The following is a 22608-nucleotide window of genomic DNA, read 5'->3' as shown; positions in this document are numbered from 1 at the left end:
CCCCCCCCCCCCCCCCCCCGGCCCCCACCGCCCTCACCGCCCTACAGATGACTGTAATCTAATTTGATTTATGATGCTAACAGCGGGCGCTGGCTGCGGACACACTGACAGGTCTCCAGGTCACTGCTTATGCACAGGGCTTCCACAGAGGGAGAGGCAGCCGCGTCAGCTCGCGTTTGCTTGGGACTGACAACGGATCTCTGTGATGTCACAGGCAGTTGGAACTAGGCTTTCTTTCTAGTGTTTACTGAGCTAAGGGGGTGGAGCCTCAGGAGGTCAAGGGGAGGGGCTTGGAATACATTTCTTTTTTGTTCCAGAATCTTGACTCTGGGTTTTAAAAGGCTCTTTCCAACAGATTGTGCATGTCTTTTTTTTTACTTGTATTGATCAGTGGGGAAAAGGTGGGCAGATGTGTCTCAAAGCTTTGACCACAACATGTCCAGATTCACGTGATCCAGTTTGGTAATAGAACAAAAAATCCATTCCACAATCAGATTTGTAACCACAGAGATACCAATGACCACAAGGCAAACCAGACTCAGCTGATCAAATCAAGTAAAATTAAAAATGGGCATAACTCTAAACTCTACAACTGCAGCAGGACCAGACTGAATATAACCAAAGTTGAGTAAAAGACAGATGAGACATGATTTGAGCAAATCAGGTCAAAGAAAAGACAGATCTGACACATTTGAGCCAATCGGGCAACATAAAAGGACAGAAGATACACATCTGAGCCAATCAGGTCAAAGAAAAGACAGATGAGTCTCATGTGAGCCATGTAAAAGTAAAAGGCACACTCAAATATGCCCCTGCAACAGCGCCAGACTGGTGAGAAACAAGCAGGATGCATTTTAGACTCATTTCTATGCACATTCCTTAATCTCTGTAGATTGAAAACACCTGCTGGAGCCGTTTCTAATTGTAACAACCCATGGATGTTATTTGTTTTAATTTTTTTTTAAAGATTTTAATAGGGAAAACAACGTTGGACATGCTCTGTCATTTTCAACCCAATCATGCCACAAACAAACAGATTCCACTTATGTTTTTTTGTTTTGTTTTGTTTTGTTTTTTTGTTTTTCCCATGGAGCAATATTCCATATTGCACTTTTGCACCGTTGTTATTTTCATTGTCCCCGCGTTTCTCTTTCGGCCAATTAAAATCCAGCTGCAGCTGTTGGCTCGACGTTCGTCGGACTGTGGGGGCAGTATCCGCGCTAGCCTTGGCCTCGGTGCAGTACCTCTGCTTCCATGCGCTGCAGCGCACACCGTCAAGCTGACAGTAAGACAGATATTAATGAATTAATACTTCAGTGAAAACGTAAAAAAAGCGTGCAGGGTGTGCGGCAATGTGCAGCGCTAACGGCGCTCAAGTTTTAAATGCCAATTAAAGCAGAAATAAATGCTACGTTTTGACAAATGCTAATGTAGAAGTCCTCTATCTGAGCGGGATTAAATAAACCAGCACAACCAATAGAAAAATATTTGCTGTGAATTGCATTCCCTTCTAAACATTACCGCTGAAAGATTTGAAATTTTAGGTCTGATCAGACTCACCAATGTTGCTTATTTCATTACGGTCGCATGATGACAAATAGCCGTTAATGTGTCTAAAAGTCTAAATTAATCTCAAATAATATTTACGCACTTGTTCTCATAGTACTGTCAGGTAATGAGTTGCCTGGTCAGGCTCATAGTGCTGTAAGGTTATGAGCAGCCTGGTCACCATAAAGCTTTGGTTTCACAATAAAAGACTGTTATTTCCTTTGTTTCGTTTGTTTCGATTTCTGTTTTCACATTTTAAATTTTGATATTGGTGTGGCAAGGAAAATATTGTTTCTAATAAAAGGACAGACAATTTCGATATTTATCTTTACAATCAGGTTGAAATAGGCCGCAGTATTCTAATGGCTTAAATTGGCAGCTGTATGCTTATTCAAATGGTTCGCTTAAAAGTGTGCCTCTGGTTTGAATGCTGTCATTAGTCTAAAGATTATGTTCATAGAACCATAGCCTATTTCATGTGGTTGAATCGTCGTGAATCTTTCATCTGAACAATTGCTGTAATTAACTTATGTCTAAATACGTAATTTGCGTCCCTGATTAGTTAATTATGTTGCTATTGTTCTTAAAGAAACCGACATCTTTCTGTGGCAGTGTAGCAAATTGGGACGGACAGAAATCTGCTTGTCTATAATTTGTTTTGTTAACAGTAAAATTGAAAGAAGAAGAGAAGATAAAAAAATAAATAAATGAATAATTAAAAATCACATTTCTGTATTTCCCAATCTCACTCAGTCAGTTCTCATTAAACACAGCAATAAATTAGAGGTGGATAATTATCTCAAAAGACCTTTTTACTTGCCAGCATAACTGGCATTCATTTATAGTGGAATTTGACTGAACAGGAGACAGAGCAAGAGAGAGAGAGAGCAATAGTTAGAGAGAGAGAGAGAAAGAGAGACTGAGAGAGAAAGGGATAGAGAGACTCCTCGTCCTCTTACTTAATAACTCCAGATGCCATTTGAGATAATCCTAAATAAACAGCACAAAGGAGAAAGAGAGAGAGAGAGAGAGGGAGAGAGGGAAGGGGAGGGAGGGAGAGAGGGATGGAGAGAGAGAGAGGGAGCGAGAGATAATTGCTTGGATACCATCACTGCTGTCAACATGATGTTAGTGTGATGCTGTGGCCACAGTGGCAGAGCTGGGGGAGATCTTGGGGATGTTTGGGGGGGGGGGGGGTCTACGAGGGAACGACAGCGTCCTGTTGAAAAATAAAATCACATGCCATAAAGTTCGTCAGTTTGTATTGCAGCACCACCATCACTGTCTGAAGGGCCGCGTTTGCTGCATCACAGGAGTTTTTGTGCCGCGGTCGGATTTTTAATCGGCAGCTTTCAGGCTGCACCGAGTCCATGACAATGCAGGGTGTCACTCCGCACCCGTTATTTCTGTTTAATTTGAGTGAATGACTCCCATGTCATATATTTACCAGGAAATTTATATGTCTGTGTGTGCAACTCTGTGCTTGCGTGTGCCTGCACGCACGTGTGTGCGTGCGCGCCTGTGTGTGTGTGTGTGTGTGTGTGCCTGCGCGCACGTGTGTGTGTGTGTGTGTGTGTGTGCATGTGCATTTTCAAGACCAAAAGTGTTCAAATGAGTGAGAAACACTGGTATAGATGACAGGCATATGAGTTGCTTGTGTGGTGAGAGAACCTTGAACGATTTTGGCAGATAAACAAAAACATAGTGTTTTTGTTTGGGGCCTGTTCTCTCTTACTTTTTTCTAAATTAATTTTTTTGCTTGTTCTTGTCCCCTTCCCTGTAGCAGACTCAAATACCAATCTCCCATATTCTCCACACAAATGGCAAATCAATGTCTGCCCGTGAAGCAATCCGAAGTCTGGGGCCGCAAATAAAATAAAAAAAATAAAAAAATAAAATTCATTAGAGGGAGGGAAATAACAAGACAGCGATGGCCCCCGGGCGCCAGAGTGGCTTCACGTTACGGAAGCACCTCCATTTCCTCCGAACACTGCGTTGGGGGGGGGGGGGGAATCGATGGGGAAATCTGCGGCCTGTTTAAGCAGGTCACCCGTGCGCTGCAGCGCGAGGTATCGACAGGCTGGTTTACGCGGGTGGGTGGGGGGGGGGGGGGGGGGGGGGGGGGGGGGGGCTTGTTTTGAAACGCCGCCGTGTTCATGGGGTCCAGAACCTGTTCACACACATTCAGAGACTCATCCTCCTCCTCCTCATCTCCTACAGCAAACGCTAACGCTAACACCGCGGCCTCCTCGTCTCCTATAGCAAACGCTAACGCTAACACTGCGGCCTCCTCGTCTCCTATAGCAAATGCTAACACTAACACCGCGGCCTCCTCGTCTCCTATAGCAAACGCTAACGCTAACGCCGCGGCCTCCTCGTCTCCTATAGCAAACGCTAACGCTAGCGCTGCGGCCTCCTCGACTCCTACAGCAAACGCTAACGCTAACACCGCGGCCTCCTCGTCTCCTATAGCAAATGCTAACGCTAACACCGCGGCCTCCTCGTCTCCTATAGCAAACGCTAACGCTAGCGCCGCTGCCTCCTCGTCTCCTATAGCAAACGCTAACGCTAACACTGCAGCCTCCTCGTCTCCTATAGCAAACGCTAACGCTAGCGCCACTGCATCCTCGTCTCCTACAGCAAACGCTAACGCTTGCGCCGCTGCCTCCTCGTCTCCTATAGCAAACGCTAACGCTAACACTGCAGCCTCCTCGTCTCCTATAGCAAACGCTAACGCTAACACTAACACCGCAGTCGACTCAGTCAAACGCTCTCAAAAGACACTTAAGCGGCTGCAATCACTGTAGCATTCAGCCAGTGGCAGCTCATACTGTTGCTGTTAGCAGTCATTTGGTTGGTAGGAGCGCTTATCCAGTGGCAGTGTTTGGGAATCATTCCAGTTGTGCTGACAACCCCCCCCCCCCAAACACCCCCACCCCTCTCCTCCCCTTAGGAACACGTTTGAAGGAATTTTAAGCTGAATCAATGCCCCTGAAATCCGTGGCCGGTGTCAGCAAATATGAGCGGAACTATTTTTTTTTTGACAGAAACATGAGAGAGCAGTGGTGAAATGAAATTGTGTGTGAGTGAGAGCGAGAATACAAAGAGAGAGAGAGAGAAAGAGAGAGTAACATAACATGGTAACAAACACAGTAGCCTACCCCCTTTCCTTGGCTACGCAGCCCGACTGTTAAATCATCTCTTAACAGTGCTTATGTGAGTCATGTCGTGACTAAATATAGCCTACCCTAGTATGTAGCCTGCTTTGTTTTACACTGAGCATGTGACGTCTTCATTTAGCTGTACAGTGAACAACATCGTCCGGTTCATCGTTTCAGTTACAGACCCCCTCATTTCACAAGCCACAGCCTTTCCTTTGAGGGGTCATTCTGGGCCTCTCTTTTAGCCCCTATGAGAATCCTATGGGGCCCCCCAGGGAACCCAGACCCTTTTCAAAACCCAGGTTTGGCTCTGTTGCCTGGCCAATATTGCCTTAATCTCAAGAGCAAATGTTTTATATGACTCACTGCGATGGCTTTAAATGGGAAGGGCCCCTCTGTCTCAGATGGAGCGCGGGGGGGGGGGGGGATCACGTCTCTGTCTTTCTGCTTCCATCACTCCCAGTCATTTCATTCGTTTGGCCTGCTTTCAGCCTGGTGAGCCGTTTTCAAGGAGGATGAAAGAACTCTTTCCTGAAGAAACAGGCGCCGCAAAGCCCTCTGGGACACTTCCCGCGCTGAAACTGTGTCTATTAAGGGACCGAACGGTTCACCGAACCGTTTAGACGTCCCGGGTTGGGTTTGGTTTGGTTTGGTTCTGAACATTTTTTTTTTTTTTTTTTTTTTTGGTAAAACAGAGAAAAAAAATATTCAGCCATTTGACAAAAATGCAATTAGATCGGTGATTACAATGCAACGGAATCGTTATCGAAAGAACAAACTGGTGCAGCACCGCCGTGTTAAATCTGCGCTTGTTACGGACCAGACAGGCTTTCCTCTCGAAAGGCACAGGCGGCTAATCTGCGCCTCCCGTGCCTGTTACAGGCACACCGGGCCGTGGCTGACACAAATGGGCCCTCAAAGTTCTGCACGTTGGCGTTAGCATACGGCACACTTTCAAAAGCAACGCCTGAACGCAGATGTTGTTTTATCCACCGCCTTCCTTTCCCCCGTCGCCGCCCTTGTTAACACCGACTCCACAACGCTCCAGAGCAGCGGACCGGAAAGGTCCTCCGACCGCGGCTTTTCTCACACGCTCGCCGCTCCGCAGACTGACCCGCGGCTATAAGCAGCGCTGCCCTCAGCTCCGCCTGTGCAAACCGATTTTTTATTTTAATTAAGGCAGCGTTAAGTGATCTTTGTGTTCCGTACATTCAGCGCTGTAAGACATCAACTATGACAGGCCAATCTAACCTTTACCTCACAAATGTAAAAAAAATAAATAAATAAATTGTGAGTGACTGTTTGGAAAACAGCTTGACATGCGAGAGGGTTTTTGAAGAAAGATAATCAAACCGAATATGTGGAACTAAACCACGTATGATTGGGTGATTGATTTATTGTGTAACTGATTGGGTGATTGGTTTATTGTGTGACTGACTGACTGACTGAGTGATTGATTGATTGTGTTTGTGTGTGTGTGCATATGTGTATGTGAGTCTGTGAGTTTGTGCATGTGTGTGTGTGTGTGTGTGTGTGAGTGAGGGCACAAGTGTGTGTGTCTGTGTGTTTTTTTTTGTCTCACAGAACCAGGTCACTCCCTCATAATTACTGTATATTTTCTCTTTTTCCTTTGAGAAGTTGAGAAGTATGTGGGTGGCTTCTCTCTGTCATCCTCTCTCTCATTCTCTCTGTCAATCTCGCACTCGCTCTCTTTCTTCTCCCCACTTCTCTCCGTCTTCCCTTTTCTTGCGTGTCATTCCTACAATGACATTATAAAAAGCGTACTCATCAAAGCGTCGCTTTCTGATTTGAAAGTAAAATGCGCAAACTGGCAAAAAGAATTTGGGGCTGGCGGGAGGTGGATCTGTGGCATATTAACATTCCTGTCTAGTGGCGTTCTGCGGAAATATTGCAGGTCTGATTAGATGCGTCGCCTCAGATATGCTAATATCCACAAGGAGAGGGGGGACATGCACAGTAACGAGCCTATGGATCCAGCAGAACAGACTCTCCCCAGTTAAGGCGCCCATATATGAAAAATAAAAAAATAAAATTTGGCAAGTACTGCATAATACAGGAGACAGTCAGTTGACGTACTGCGGTAATAAATTTCGATTTTGGCGACCGCGGCCTGCTGAGGGACGGCAGACCGTTTGTCTGTGTGCCTCCGTTGAGATCAGATAAATATTGTGCCTGCACTTCCTGGTAGCTTTCACCTGTCATCGACGCGTGTGACTCATACATGATGTCACAGTCAGGTGCTCCGTCCCTGTTCCGTTAGGCCCTTCCCACTCAGCCGGCCTGTCTGTTAAAGGAAGCGGCTCCGCCTCGCGCGCGCATACAGTAGTGTCGGCCAATGAGAACGAAGGAAAGAAACGAGACCAGTTAAGGCTGCTTCTCCATATGGATGAGCTGGACTGGAAGAACAGAGCCGTTTTTTTGGTTTTGAATGAGTGGAAATGGGCTTCCTCTCCTCTCCACTCCGCTCCCAGCGAGGGAGAAAGCGCGGTCGCGGGAGGGGGGTATGGGGGGGGGCGAGCGCTGTATCCCTCCAAATCAGCGCTCTCGCCTGTGAAATGGCCACAATCAGCCCGGCAAATATTGAGCCAGGAACGCCTGATTGGGTTTACCCCTCACTGGAGCCACCCCAAGCCTGCCCCCCCCCCCCCCACCCCCCCTCCGGCCTCCACACACACCCCCCCTCCTCCCCTGTCATCTCATATCATCCCCAGCCTCTGTCAGACTCCAGGAGGAGAGAGGGAGAGAGAGAGAGAGAGAGAGAGAGAGAGATGAATACAAGGCTGCAAAAAGGAAAAGTGTAGAGGTCAATGCCGAGAGAGGAGAGAGAGGGAAACGGGGGAGCAAGAGAGAGAGAGAGAGAGAGAAAGAGACAGAAAGAAAGAAAGATACAGGAGAGAGAGCCAGAGAGAGATAACGGGAGAGGAAAAGAGGCAGAGACAGAGAGTGACAGACAGAGAGAGAGAGTAAGAGAGCTTTTGGTCATCAGCACTTTGTGTAACACGGCGGTTTTGAGTCAGGTACCCATGGGTCCCCCTCCCTGTGTACGGCACCCCCCGGTCTCAGCCGCGTGACATCACCGGCACTCCTGAGCCACGCCCCCACGGGTGTCACTCACAGTGGGAAGAGGACTAACAGGTGGAGGGGGAGCTGGCTGAGTGAGCACTGGCCTGATTAAATCAGAGCCGGTTTAATGGCGGGAAGAGCGGCCGTTAAACTGAAACAGCATAACTAAGCAACAAAAAAAGAATTAAAAAAAGGATGACACGAATCACAGAAAGAAAATAACTCATCAGCAAGACCCAATAGCCAATTAGGAAAAGCTCAAAGGGGTCCCACACATAGGAAACCATTTTGAATCTAGAGGCAACGGTTTGATGTTTGGCTACGACACGATCCGGAACGATACGATATAGTAAGAAACAATCAATATGCGTATAAAATCCAGCTAAAACAACCCTGCTACAACGTACACAAACAACCAAAATGAGGATGAGTGCAAAAATTCATTGACAGCCCGTTTAACAGATGGAAAAACGGCACTAGCGAGAGCGATGGAGAGGTCGAGTCGGAAACCGATCAATGATGTCGACAGTGTTGCTCAAAAGCAAACCCCCATAAAATCATGGAAATACTTAATAATAAATATTTTGCTATGGCCCATAACGATATGGGTCGAGTTTTGCATGTTGTATCGACCAGATCGGATCGTTGCCCTTTGAACCGATCCCGATCGATGCATCGTTACGCCCCCTAGTGTCCGGCCACTGTTCGAGACATGCAGGGCTCTGTACAAATAAATCACATCATCCCTGCCAGCTTCCAAACAAACATAAATGCAAAAAAGAAACAAGAAATGCGATGTTTTGCTAAACCCGACAGAGGAGTCTGACAGGAAGCATGTCCCGCTGAAGTATTCGCCTTTCGTGAAGTGACGGGTTTCGCGGCCTGCAGCCGAAACCTGCGTCTTTGCTCAGAGAAGCCCTGCGTGGCCCAGCCGAGACAGATTATTCCTTAAAATTACAGACGACTTCATGCGGGACAGGGGACATTCCGGGAACAGGCTCCAAAATTGATTCGATGAAGTGAATCGTGATTTAATCTGTCTTCCCCTGACACCTGACTCTGTCTGTTGGTGCGACGCGCGTACTTTCCAAATATGAACTAAAAAAAAAACAAGGGCGCGTTTTACCGGCCACCCTGAAGGTTCTGACAGCTAGCTATCGCATTCAGTAAAAACGCAGCTGTGCAATTTAGCGTAATTGTGGTCTGGAAAAAGGCATTGCAGCTTGTTTGCTGAGCCGCTTTCAACAGACCTGCAAAACACAGCAGTGAGCTGATGTGTTTTGCTGCTGTCCTTGGTGCTGAACTAGACCCTGGAACTAAATTGCAGCGCTGTGTGCTGTCCATGGTACACAAAGGAAAGCAGCCGCACCGAGTGCTGTCCATGGTGCTGAAGTACACAGAAATCAATACAGAAGTTCTATGAAAACATTCCAATTTTGTGCATAGTCTTTATGACCAAGGAGAATACTGTCTGCAGCAATTGGTTTTCAGGCCTGTCATTGTAATACCCAAAGGCACCGGTAAGGAACTGGAATCTCCGGTAGAAATGAACACTTTGAAAAGCTGGTATTTTAGAATGTTTTTTATTTATTTATTTATTTATTTATTTTTTAATTTAAAATCGCTGTTCTAGAACTTGACACTGCTTTCAGTTACCAGCAGTGATCGTTACATCGGAATTAGAATGTTCAGTTAAGACCCTTCTCAAATCATATTTGTGACCTCACACTTTAAGAAACAGGAGAATGGAATGAGCACGAGGCTCTGATCCTCTGGGGAGGGAGTGGACTGAATGTGGACACGCCTGGCATTCTGGAACCTTCTGACGCAAGACCAGGAACCATAGAAGGTGTTTGGAACTCAATGTGTGAAGGGGCGGTTGGCAAACAATTCCACTAGCTTTCACACTCAGCTCACAGAAGTAAAACACTATCATTACTACTACTACTACTACTACTACTAATAATAATAATAATAATAATAATAATAATAATAATAATAACACAAGTTCCAAAAACATGAGGAGAAACTGTAGGAATAACCGCCACCTCGTCACAATGGAAAATGCCAGAGCAGACAGACTGTGGCTTTTATCAGGAGGAAATGGGGGCAGTGCATTTCTGCAGGCCCCTGATGGAAGCAGAGAAACAGAGCCGTCTCCGTCTCTGTCACGATCCCAGCGAGGAAAACATTAGCGAGCGTTTGATGATAGCTAATCTGCGCGCTCCATTTTAGTGCTTGTGTTAACAGAACAGTCATTTAATGGCTTAATAGTCCGAGGGACCAATAAATAAATAAAAAAATGAAAAAACAATGTTAGCTAACTGGTGGTGATCTGACTCAGGCTGCAGAAAACTGTGAGCTACGCCAGGCAGTTGGAACTGTACTGTTGTGCGCGGTGGTATTTCGGACATGATGTAGACCGGTGCTACTCACTCTTTCCGTGATGGCCAATGAGTGACTGACTTTTGTTTTCACCTCAAAATCAGTAACCGGTTCTGACCGAGGAAAGCCGGGGAGGTGAGATGGCTGTAATCGGCAGCGATACTCCACGCTTTTGTGAGCAGCGAAGTGCCGAAGAACACAGAAATGAGCTCTGAACTTCGTTCTGCTGCACAGTCTGGGCAGGCTCAATCTAACTGGGCATTTATGCTCGGTTACCAAGTTACCGTGACAAACGTCGCAGTGCTTTCTCACTTGTCTTGGCAAACCGCTGTGGCTAAGAGGTGCTGTACCGTCCCTCTGGACGCAATAGAAAAGCCCAATTCTGATGAACGAGGCGCGGGGCTATAGAAGGTGCTGTTCCATGGTCACAAAAGTTCCGGTGGCGCTTTCCAAAACAGTAGACCCTGGTGTCCCGACCGAATTCCCCCCAAAAAACTCCATCTACATTTGTCCGCATCTTCACCCCTTAAATTCAACCGCTAACACAATCCTTTCCGTTCCCAACTTCAATTCCCCAGGATGTCATTACAAAGGAGGACCGAGTTCTCAATTGACCTACCTGCCGAAGGTTTAAAAACATCCTCTTCATGCTGCTCTCGAAATGTACCACATGTATAACAACACATGAAGGATGTTCAAAGCTATGAACATTACCCTTTACAGTTCACACATTTTCAAAGGCCTGTCACACTTTCCTTTCATATGTCGCACAAAACACACACACACAAACACACACATGCCCAGACACACACACAAATACTGCAAGAGGAAAGCTGCTGTTAGCAATGGAGACAGCCCTGACCCCCCACTGCTGCATTCAGAGGAAATACCAAGAGGGAGATCCCCCCCACCCCCCCCCCCCCCCCGCTGAGGCCTGACTCCCATCTGTGAGCTGAAAAGGTTATCTGGCAGGACTGGTTTCCACACAACGTCTCAGCACAGTGAAGCACCCGTCCTGAGCCCACAATTTCACCATCAGCACACCCTCCACAACCTGCTCCTCCACGCCTCCCGCGAACAACGCCAACGTGCTCAGACACCCCCCCCCCCCCCCGACCGCCGCGCCGCGTTCAGCCAATCCTGTGACAACTTCAGTCTCTGCAGCCAATAACGATGAGACCTCCTCCTGATCCGGTACAGGAGTCACACTTCTGCTTCGCGAGGCCACACCCGTCGGCCCGACTGACCGCGCCCCCTCGTCATCAGTGGTCCCGCGGGAAGCCGCCCTTTCAGGGCTGATCAAACCTGCTTCATCACTCCCTGCTTTACGGCCTCAGCATCATCATCATCATCATCACGGCCGCTGTCTCTGTGCTTTCCTGCTTTGTTGCACCACTCTGATGTGCAGGGGCTGCCCGGAGACACGCAGCCCTCAGACACATCAAACGCTGCCGCTCGTGTTACCGCCCGAGCGAGATCAGTGGAAACGAAACGGGCACAATTAGAAGTGTTTATAAAAGAGCCATGTCCACACTGCGAAATGGACTCGCACGCACACACACACACACACACACACACTCACACACACACACACACACTCACACACACACTATCGCACACACACACACAGGCACACACACACACACACACACTATCGCACACACACACAGACACACACACACACTCTCTCTCACACACACAGACACACAGACACGCAGGGGAGATGTGGAAAATGAGCTTGAAAAAATGGGGAAAGGTAACTACGATCTCGGTGCTCAATGCAGTTTCCTCTCTTTCTTAGCGGTTTAAAAATAGCCCGCTGAATGAAATCAAGAACAAAAACACGACGGGGGAAGCCAGGCTAGGCTAGGCTAGGCTAGGCGGAAGGTAGGCAATTAGCCGCAGCGCCACATTTCGGTCCGCAGCATATTTTCCGGAAAGCTTTCGCACTTTAGCCGCGTCTAAAGGGTTAAAAGTGTTTCTGAAAGCGCACTGGACCCCATGACTGACCCGGGGTGGCGGTGGCGGCGGGGGGGGGGACTGTCCAATCAGCGGAGAGTTTCCTGCCTGGTTGCGCGGAGGTGGACTGCAGGGACTGAATAAGCTCGGACCGGCGGTAGAGATCTTGCAGGAAGTGCCCCGTTAGCACGCGGCTAGGGAGCTGGGCTCCTGACTGCGGGGGCTACGGGTTCAATTCCCGGGCACAGCGTTGCGACTGCACCTTCGTGCCGGGCGCTCAGCCGGGATTTCCGGCAAGTGCGTTTCGTGTTTCGCGCCACGTACAACGCTGCAGTGGTGAAATGAGTCTGCAACCACGACCGGACGTTTAAATCAGAGGGAGATAACGGAAAAAAACGAAGAAGGCTGCGTTCGCTTTTTTTAATTTCCTTGTTTTTTTTAATGCAGGCACGTCTTTCTCCAGGTAGTGAAATAAAAACGCGATAAAGCAATAAAATCTTTACAAAGGTAAATACCATTTAATCAACAAACGGCATTAACAATGGAGACAGCGCCACTAAAATGGTCCATTCAAGTCAGGCATATATAATTCAAACGCCTGAGCGTAATCGACACTTAAAAAAGTCTCTCAGCTCCCGGGCCTTGGGATGCGGGCTCAATTGACCAGATTATGATTATTAAGCGATGGATCAAATGTATCAAATTAACCGCGGGGGGAAAGCGCTCTTCGGTACTTAGCGCTTATTAAAAATTAATTTGTCGAGCCAAAGGTAGGCCGAGCACCCGCAGACGGGGGCCGAGAGAGCAAGACCCTCGGTCAGGGATAAAAACACGCTCGCGTTTAAAGAAAAAAACAGGGAAAGATATCAGAGATGGGGGGGCAAAGTTTCCACTCAAATAAAAGAGGGGAACGCATTTCACTTGGACGATCATACGCCATTACGGCGAAATCCGTAATAACGGAGAGTATCAGATGAAAATTGAGGTCAAGTACACCCAAGGCCTCAGCCTGCACTCGATAAGGAGGTCAGTGTTGAAACCTGTAGCGCATCCTTGTAGTATATTATTAAAAGGGCATTATAACATTATGTTTTAAGCATCTGACAGTTGCTCTTATCCAGAGCAGAACGGCTTTCATTCTTTACATGCAATCCACTTATACAGCTGGATATAAAGGGAAGGGGTTTAGGGTAAGCAAGCAATCTCGCTCGAAGGTACGACGCCAGTGCCCCGTTTGGGAATCAAACCTGCAGCCGCTGAGTTGCAAGCCCTGGCATTGATGCTATACTGCAGAGCAAGCATACAGGCTCCGCCCCCTCCCCCACCCCTCCAGGCTCAAACTGGTCCTGGCTGCTCATCGCTTCTCATAAATCTGCCATCGCCTCGTCTTCCTTCCGTCCTTCCCTTTCAGGCCAAAGTAAAAGACTTGCAGCCAGTTTATTGTTCAGCGAGTAATTTCACACAGATGCGCTTTCCAGAGAACACACACACACACTCTCTCTCTTTATCTGTCTCTCTCTCTCTCACACACACCTAATCAACCTCGCTCTTTTTCTCTCACACACACACTCAATCTTGCTCTCTCTCTCTCACACACACGCACATTCTCGCTCTCTCAATCACAATCAAATTACATTTCCAAATGTATATCCGAACATACTGTTCACGTACTGTATATGACAGTAGTTGTAATATAGTACAGCAATAACCTGGCACTCTTTAAGGGTACGTATAGGCTATATATGTACTGTAATATGAATACCAATACACACACACACATGCACACTCATTCTAGCTCTCTCTCTCTCTCTCTCTCTCTAGCACACACACAGACATTCTCACACGCAAACACACACACACACACACACAATCCAATCGCATTTCCAAACATATACCGCATATATGACATAGTAGTTTTAATACAGTACATCGATAACTTAGCATTCTTCAAGGATATGCATAGGCTACATATGTACAGTAATATGAGCACCAAGTGCATATGTATTATTACACATGACATTTAAATGTAGGCTGGGGATTTGCAGGTTGAGAGAGCCTAGTAGCCTACTCAGGGTTGCCACGCGCACTTAATCCACTCCCTGTGGAACCTCCTCAATCAGGCCACCCAGCCCTATACTCCAAGCACATTTACCAGCATGTGTCACAGTCACCTTACCACCAACGATGCATTTTTAACCAGCTATAATGCAGCTATCAATTATTCACTCAGCATCTATAACACTTCACCCTGTAAGGTGTGAGGTCACAAACATGTGATTAGAATGTTCTAATCATGAACATTCTAATGCTGATGTAACAATCACTGCCAGTAATCGAAAGCAACTGAGTTCTAGAACACTTATAATTCAGAAAAAAAAAATTCCAAACGACCTACTCTTAAAAGGGCTTTAATGTGTATGTGTGTGTGTGGGGGGGGGGGGGGGGTGACATCACTCCCAGGCTCCCTGGTGCTGTGCAGGATGACCATTGCTCTTTGCACTTCCTTTGTGAGAGTTTAATTGTAGCTGTCATGTGACTCGGCTGTACCAATGGGCTTATTCTGTCGAGTCACGTGACTAGCACCCTGATGGTAGGCTTCTCATACTAGGCCCTGTGTTTGTTGGTCTTCGTTCCAGCTGCAAAGGACTTGTAATGAGCTGTTAATTGCTCTTTTCCAACTGCCTTTGGAAAGAGGTTATTAATGAATGGATATTTTTCAATTGATTGAATTACAGATTGACAGGAGGAATTGGAGGGGTTCTAACTGCAGAAAGAATGGACGCCTGGTTGCTGAGGCTAAGACGTTTCAGGGAGATTAATAGTTCAAAGCAAAAAACAAAATCAAAGTGCAGTGAGGTAAGCCTGTAACCAAGCAACAGAAAGCAGTGCACACAGGAGTGCTCAAAAATGAAGTGTGCTCCTCAATTTTTAAAAAACCTCTGACCCATTTAATCAGCTCCCTCATTGGATGATCCTGATGAGCAACCATCTGAGGGGGCAACCCTGGCATTGCATCCCCCTGGCATCTCACTGTTATTTCACTGCAATCTCACCATTATCTCCCTGTAATCCCACTGTTATCTTACTGTAATTCCTCTGGCACTCTCATTACATTACAGGCATTTAGCAGACGCTCTTACCCAGAGCGACTTACACAACTTTTTTTACATTACAACTTTTAAAAAAAATATTTCATCCATTTATACAGCTGGATATATACTGAAGCAATGCAGGTTAAGTACCGTGCTCAAGGATACAACGGCAGTGTCCTACCCAGGAATCGAACCTATGACCTTTTCGGTTTCAAGCCCAGTTCCTTACCCTCTAAGCTACACTGCCGCCCACTCTCCTGCAGCTCAGCGACGAAGGGCTGACTCACGTCTTCCGGCCGTACTGACCCCTGGTCCCTCAGCGCCTCTGCAGCTCGCTTGCTTCAGCTGCGCACACAGCGCTGTCCGCAGACACATGGACTGCGCAGCTCCGCAGACGGACTGGGGGGGGCAGCATGCGGTTCACAGCGAAGAGAGCACCTGCCCCACGTTCTCCCCAATCAGCGAGGCGACCCACGGACACGGGCGGGGATTCCGAACAGAGACCGCGAGACAGACAGAGGGCAGCAGGCCGTTAAAGAGCTGCACAAAGTCCTGACAGGGAGCGCAATTTTGACGGCCAACATTCGACCAGCGGATTTCGGACGGACGTCCGTGGCTAAGGCCCCCCGCCGTGAAGTCGGCAGCGGTCCGAAGGGTGCGTCTGGCGAACAGCCGGCGCAGCTCACGCTAATCGCATCACGGCGCTCTCGGGAGAATCCATCCGCTCGATTTTTTCCCCCGAACGCCCTCTTCCTTGGGTCCGAAAGCTGACCCTCTCTGCTGCAGTCCGGCCTAGCGCTCCGTCGCCGTTGCCGACGTGGACGCTCGCACTTTCCACCGTTACAAAAACTCGTACAGATTTGCTGACCTTCGTTTGTGGGGTAAGGACTCTGGCCCACCACGCCCCCAGCCCCCCCCCCCCGCCCCCCCCGCCGTTTCCTCAACTGGAAAGATAATGAGCGGGAAAAGTACTGGAAGAATCTGAGAGGAAACGTAGCGCAGCGCTCAACACATCCAAAAGAAAAAAGCTTCAAAAAAAATATCTCCAAAACCAGGCGAAAGAGAGGGGGGGAGAACAAGCTGGTTTCGGCCACAGCAGGGACCTGCCGGAGGCTGGCTTTAAAGACAAAGTTAATCACAGTTTTGTCTGTCTGAAGTGCCTTTCTGTGCTGTGGGCACTACAGGGGTCCAGGTCTTATTTTTAGGCTCCTGTCCTCAGCTGTCCACTTCAAACAGCCCCGGAGAAAAACCAATCTGGAAACACGAGCCAAATCGCAGCTAGCGCTAGCTAGAGCGCGCACACAAACCGCAAGTTTGTGGTTCTGTACTATAAACTGTAACAACAAACGCTGATCGTAACTAGCATGCACACTGCGTGTTTATGTTAATGATGCCGATACCACCGCCACCCCCCCACCCCTGAACAAGAATTACCCCACACCACCCCCACCAGAAATGTAAAAAAGCCTTACCACTGAGACTAAAACATTCTGTCACATACATGCAATTATAAGCACACACAATTTTCCATGAACTGTGCACACAATCCTTCCTTCCTGCACACACACACAGACACACTCACAGGCACACACTCACACAAACACCCACACCCCCCACACACGCACACACACCCACAGATATACACAAACACAGACACACCCACACACAAACACACCCACCACACTCATACCCCCACACATATATACTCTACACACTCGCACAAATACACACACACACACACACACACACATACACAAACACCCAAAACCCACACACACGCAAACAAACGCTTTGTTAAACAGACCCTAGTAAAGGGGGCTAATATTCTTTCCAGCTGTGTTTTGTTGGGGGTAGCAGCACGGAGATATCCTGGCACGCCAGATAACATAATATTTCCCCCGCATTGGTTTTACGGCTCTCCAGGATGGCTTTGCCTGGCCAAGATAACGGCGAGAGTGGGGGATGGGGGGGGGCTCAGGGGGCCGTGAGTAATGCCAGCTATCATGACGACCTGCCGAAACGATGACTGGAAAACGAAAAAAAACACCTATTCCAGGGACCAATGGCTCCTTTCTCATCGCTCCAACACAGATGCTGCTTATAGCGTAACGTCTCGCTGAGAGAATGAAAAAGAGACGTGGCTTTCAGGCAGGTAAGCAGACAGCAAAAAAAAAAAAAAAAAAAAAAAACCAGACCGCAAGACTACGGAAAATAAAGACCTTCAAAAATGCTGCCAGAATCTTCCGTTCAAGACTGTAAGGGCAGACAAAAAGCACTGAAACTGAGTTTTTTTTTTTGTCTCTTTAAAACAACGAGCAAAGGAAAAACTGAAACATGAAAAAAAACTGTCGAATGAAAAGATTACTAGCATGAGGGCATCAGGTTTTGTTTCAGGAATTCATTAGAGGCAGGCCCGTGCACGGCTTTTTATAGCAGTCCCCTCTATAGTTTCATAGTCCTTCTTTTTTTGCCTTTCCTTGTAGGAAATATCCACAGGGAAGGTCTTGAACGAGTGTGCGAACAGGAACTGCACGTTACAATGTCAATATAAGGACTTTTTTTTTCATTCGCGCCAGCCATAAAAAGTAGAATATATTGTCACTGCCATTTTCACACGTGGCAGAATATGATGTTACATATAGCCTACTTTAGCACAAAGTGTGCAAACTGCTGAATGCATAATGGAAGTTAAAAAATAAAAAATAAAAATATGCTTTTCAATATATGGCGTTTCTCTTACATGCATAATCCTATTGTTTTCCTTATGCTTGCACTTTCATATTGTACCATACATTGCTACAGGAGGCTACAGGAGGATAGCTGTGACCTACGTTACGGCTAAATGGCTTTACGGCTTCCAACCATGAAACGGTTTCACGTTGGCATTCTCAGAAGAATCAAGATATTTGCTTATTTCTACTTGAAAAGTTCGTTTGATTTTCAGCTTTAAGTTAACTAAAATACTGTAAGAGTAGGACCAAGAAATAATTCCCTTGCAGCCACATAACAAAAGCCAAAACATTTTTTTTGGGCAAACCTTTAAAAAAAGTTGAATGTCACACAAATAATTATTTTTCAAGTGTTCCCTCAGCTGCTACATCGGGATGACACGTGGCATCAAATCCCAAAGTTAACCATATTTATTATGCTACAGTGACTGCATCGCTTTAAGTCCCCCTTGAACTCGTGTTTACAACAGAATCAATGCCTCAATCAATGACAGACGACTGCCGATGCGTTAAACTCATTTCGTGTAAGCAGCATTTGTTGTTTTTCTTTTCCATTTTAACAAAGAATACGTTGTCAAATGAAGTTCGAATTGTTCTCCAGAGTGAGCAGATGCCTAATTTAATATTGCAGTGAACTTTAGGATTCGGGAGTCCTGCGGTAATCCAAATGGTGTTGTGCAGAACCGCGCTGGATGTCATCGCAAGTAAACAATTTGATCAATCACTTCCACGTCCCTCGAGGACAACCCATGTGTTTGGTTTAGCAAAGCTTAGCACAACAATTTTATATCACCGGAATACTGTAAACGGTAAACCTACTACATGTCTCTTTCAGAAAATCTACAATACAGAGACAAGAGACAAGACCGAAAACAGTTTACACAATAACAGACACAATCTAGGTATGTCTAATCGAACTACGAGCTCAAGCGGTTTGGAAAATATATGAAATTGATCAGCTGCACTCATGTTTATGTTCCAGGGATATTTCAGAAGAACATGTGTGTTTTTATGTTTTATTTTGTGACTTGGCTGCAACTCCCAGACCAAAACTACACGGTTCGCACTACATCATGCAAACGTAACTCTTCTGCATACGTACGGGCCACTTCATTATGCAAGTCGAGCCATCTTTTAATGATTATAGGATCTGGTATATTTCTCAAGTCAAGTCAATGGCATTTACAGCGACATATATGGGCTTCCAGTCATCGCGATTAATAGCAACATCATTCTACGGGGCGCCGCATGGTACCACAGCACAGGCAAGCTAAACGATGCAGAGAACCGAATAAAGGTTTGGCCTAGAACACACACGTACAGTAAGTTGTAGTCTAATATTGGAACTGTCAGTGTTTGCCTCTTGGTTGTTAATCTAGCGATGGATAAATAAATTCTGTCACAACCATCTGACTGGACAGGGCGCGGTAAACTGCGATCGAGAGAAGATAGCGAGACATACGGTATCGCGCAAGTTGGCTGCACATACACTTACAAGAAGGAAACGTTACCTACCGCTTCTCGTGTAGCGAACTGAAGGTATTACGCATACATAATTACCATGTATTTACAAACAAGAATGAATAACACGAACCACGGTGGTGACCCCATCACTTACATAGTTCGTGCTTCCAGGCTACCCCTTCTCATTCACACGCTCTGTTCTGCTGGGGGCTGTAGACTACAGAAAGCTCTGAACGTTATGTTGACACAATAGTAATTAAATCAACTTGTTCTAAGTTTGAAAAGCACCATTCCCGCCAAATAGCATCACATCAACAGTATCATTCAGTCCACAGTTCCGTTAAGTTCCCATAATGAAACCTTAGAACGCAAAGGCTCCGTCAGTTCTTTAATGTAGCCTATGGGAAATATACCTGAAACCAGTGGGTTCTGGATTGTATCATTTAAGAAATAATAAACCAGTCACATATATACATTTTAGTAGTCGCTCGCTTTTATTGCAAAGACATGGGTATTTTAAATGTCAGTAACACGTCCTTAAGATATACCTGAGAAGGGGGAACAAGCTGTGCATCTTCTTTGACAAGGAAACCAAAAATGCATAGATCTGTTTTTCCCCCTCAAGAACCACTTCATCTCCACATCCACTGATTCGCAACAACTATTTCAAAAATTATAATATCCAAAAATATGCGATACTCAATTCAGCAAAAGTATAAGAAATTGTAAAAATGATAGAAAAACAAAAAAAAAAGAAACAAACCTGTGATCAGTAAGCTGCAAGATATGGTTCACGTTAAATGTCACCAGGTTTATTTTTTAAAAAAGGATTCCCTTAAAGAAAAGAGGAACAAAATAAAAGGAGATGCCTGCTCGGCGACACGCACCCGAGCTTGCAAAATGAGAAAACTCTGTGAAACAACACCGCAAAATACAAAGCAAAGCATAGATACATCAAAAGTCAGAACGACAGAGAAAACGAAAAAGAAAAATGTTTTAAAAACCACAAGTAGACATGCTTTAAAAATATTTAACTGCCAACCGCTTGGTTAAAAACCAGTCGCATTATCTTACAGGACTGCGAGCACGTAATTTCCAGTTCCTGCCGCTACCCAGTCACCCAGCACTGAGCCCCCACGATTCAGAATCACTGCATGCTAAAAACTTGGAGCCTGGATTTCTTTTTTAAAAAACGCTAAAAACCATCACTTCAATTCTCATCCCTTAATACCAGCAAAAGGAGGAAAAATAAAAAATTAAAAATAATTCAAAAGACAAAAAATGGTTACAAAAATGCCATTGGAAATGTACTCACCGAGCGGGAGTAAAACGTTGCAATAAAAATGAGATACGGTATAAAATACAGTATGGCGGTGTGAGCTATACTGAAGCGCTTTTCTCTCAATCTCAGCCTCCGGCCGTGTCATGTGACTCGGAATCAGCCTGTCTCCCAGCAATGCGCGAGCAGGGGGGAAACCCGACGACGCCGAGCAACGGTCTCAACTGGTAACCGCTCTCCGAAAGTAAAAGTGGTACTAGTCCTTATCATCCCACGATTTTGACTGAGCGCGTTGTGTGTTTTTCTTGAGATTATTTTAAAGATGCAGTGCCCCCTTCTTGTCAGTGCCGACGTAACAAAAAACGAAAAAAACGTACACGTTTTGAACCTCCGTTTGTTGTTCTCGGTATTGAGCAGTCCAGTCGCTCACTATGTAATAACATTTTTTTTTAGTCTTCGTCATAGGTTCGCTAAAAAGGAGCCATGCCATTTCAACATTAAATATAGTCCTTAATGTGGACGCAGTAAATCATGACGTTAACTGTATTACGACATTGATAACGCTGTAAAGCACGTAAAGAACGAAAAGCTCCCCAGGTATGGCAGAAGAGTCCATATCAAAGTCTCCTGGAAATATTCCATTTAAAAATTATTTTCTATAGGCTATATTCTATTTAAAAATTGATTAGATTGGATTTACGAAAAAATGTACCAAATAACATAATAATAATAATAATAATAATAATTCAAAGATGTGCAAGGCAGTTCTACGCATTTATCACGAAACACAAATTTCCGTCACTGCAAACGATAATTGACTTGTGGTCATTAACGCGCGAGGCCAGGAGCAGGTTATGCATTTCCGCGGCTACGAATTTGCCTTTACAATTGCGTCAGGTAAGAAACTGCTCCCGTGCGTCTTGGTTCTCGAAGTTTGATCCAAGGCAGGCATTGTACATAAACATTATGTTACCAAAATTGGCCCATTTGGTTACCCAGCGGTGGACTGGCGCTTCACAGACGGACAGTGTTTTGGGGTCATCGCAACACACAGCCATGCACAACTTGCAACTGCGTTGCATTACATTACATTACCGGCATCTAGCAGACGCTCTTATCCAGGGCGACTTACACAACGTGTTTTATTTCATACTGTAGCATTTACATTGCAACCATTTATACACCTGGATACAGTATATATAAGCAATGCAGGTTAAGTACCTTGCTCAAAGGTACAACAGCAGTGTCTTATATTAAACTGAACAGAAGCATGCACATAGAAACATGCACAACCACACACACACATGCACATGCATGCATGGACACACACCCACATATGCAGGGACATGCAAACATACACACTAAACTATGCATCCTATACTTCATAAAGTTTTTTTTTTTTTTTTTTTGGGGGGGGGGGGTTTGGGGGTGAGTCTCCCCTGAGTAGCAGGAGAGAAATAATCCATCTCACTGCCACAAGAGGCAGTGGTGGCCTCCCTTTCCTTTCTGCTGTCTTCCACATGAGAGACTGAAACCAGTGTGGATCTGGCAACCACAGGCCACAGCTGATTGGCTCATTTCATTATAGATGAAGACAGTCAGATAACAGGAGCCGATTGTATCTGTTGTCCTCGCTCTGATAGGTGGATTTCGCCTTCTACTGTGCCACTCACCCGCTTCTCCCTGCTCTGTTAAAATGCATCCCCCCTGTAGGCAGTGAATGTGAATGAGAGTTTCTCAGGTTGCCACATTACTGCAAAGTAGCGCATAAAGGTTTACATGCAAATCCTATGCTAAAAGTCATTGGTTGAGTTTGCTTGACTTTCCATCTCCAAAAAAAAACTCACTAACAAACCACTCTGGAAAGGTGCTATATGAATTAAATGTATTATTATTATTATTATTAT

General features: G+C 46.0%; 1 protein-coding gene across 3 annotated transcripts in view; it reads right to left on the bottom strand.

Annotated features, from left to right (window-relative positions):
- Positions 1-21050, bottom strand: part of LOC118226563 (RNA-binding Raly-like protein) — a 122909-nt gene extending 101859 nt beyond the window's left edge. The window contains exon 1 of one of the 3 annotated variants that reach the window (XM_035416314.1): positions 20738-21050. The gene's annotated coding sequence lies outside the window, so the exon portion shown is untranslated. Of the gene's footprint in view, positions 1-19970; positions 20161-20737 lie in introns of those variants that run through there. The other 2 variants (XM_035416311.1, XM_035416313.1) reach the window with 2 other exon arrangements.
- Between the last annotated feature and the right edge of the window lie 1558 nt (positions 21051-22608).

Source organism: Anguilla anguilla, chromosome 4 (genome assembly GCF_013347855.1).
Source record: "Anguilla anguilla isolate fAngAng1 chromosome 4, fAngAng1.pri, whole genome shotgun sequence".
In the NCBI taxonomy this organism is placed as follows: domain Eukaryota; kingdom Metazoa; phylum Chordata; class Actinopteri; order Anguilliformes; family Anguillidae; genus Anguilla; species Anguilla anguilla.
The sequence above is the reverse complement of the archived record's forward strand: the minus strand, read 5'-3'. Positions and strand labels throughout refer to the sequence as shown.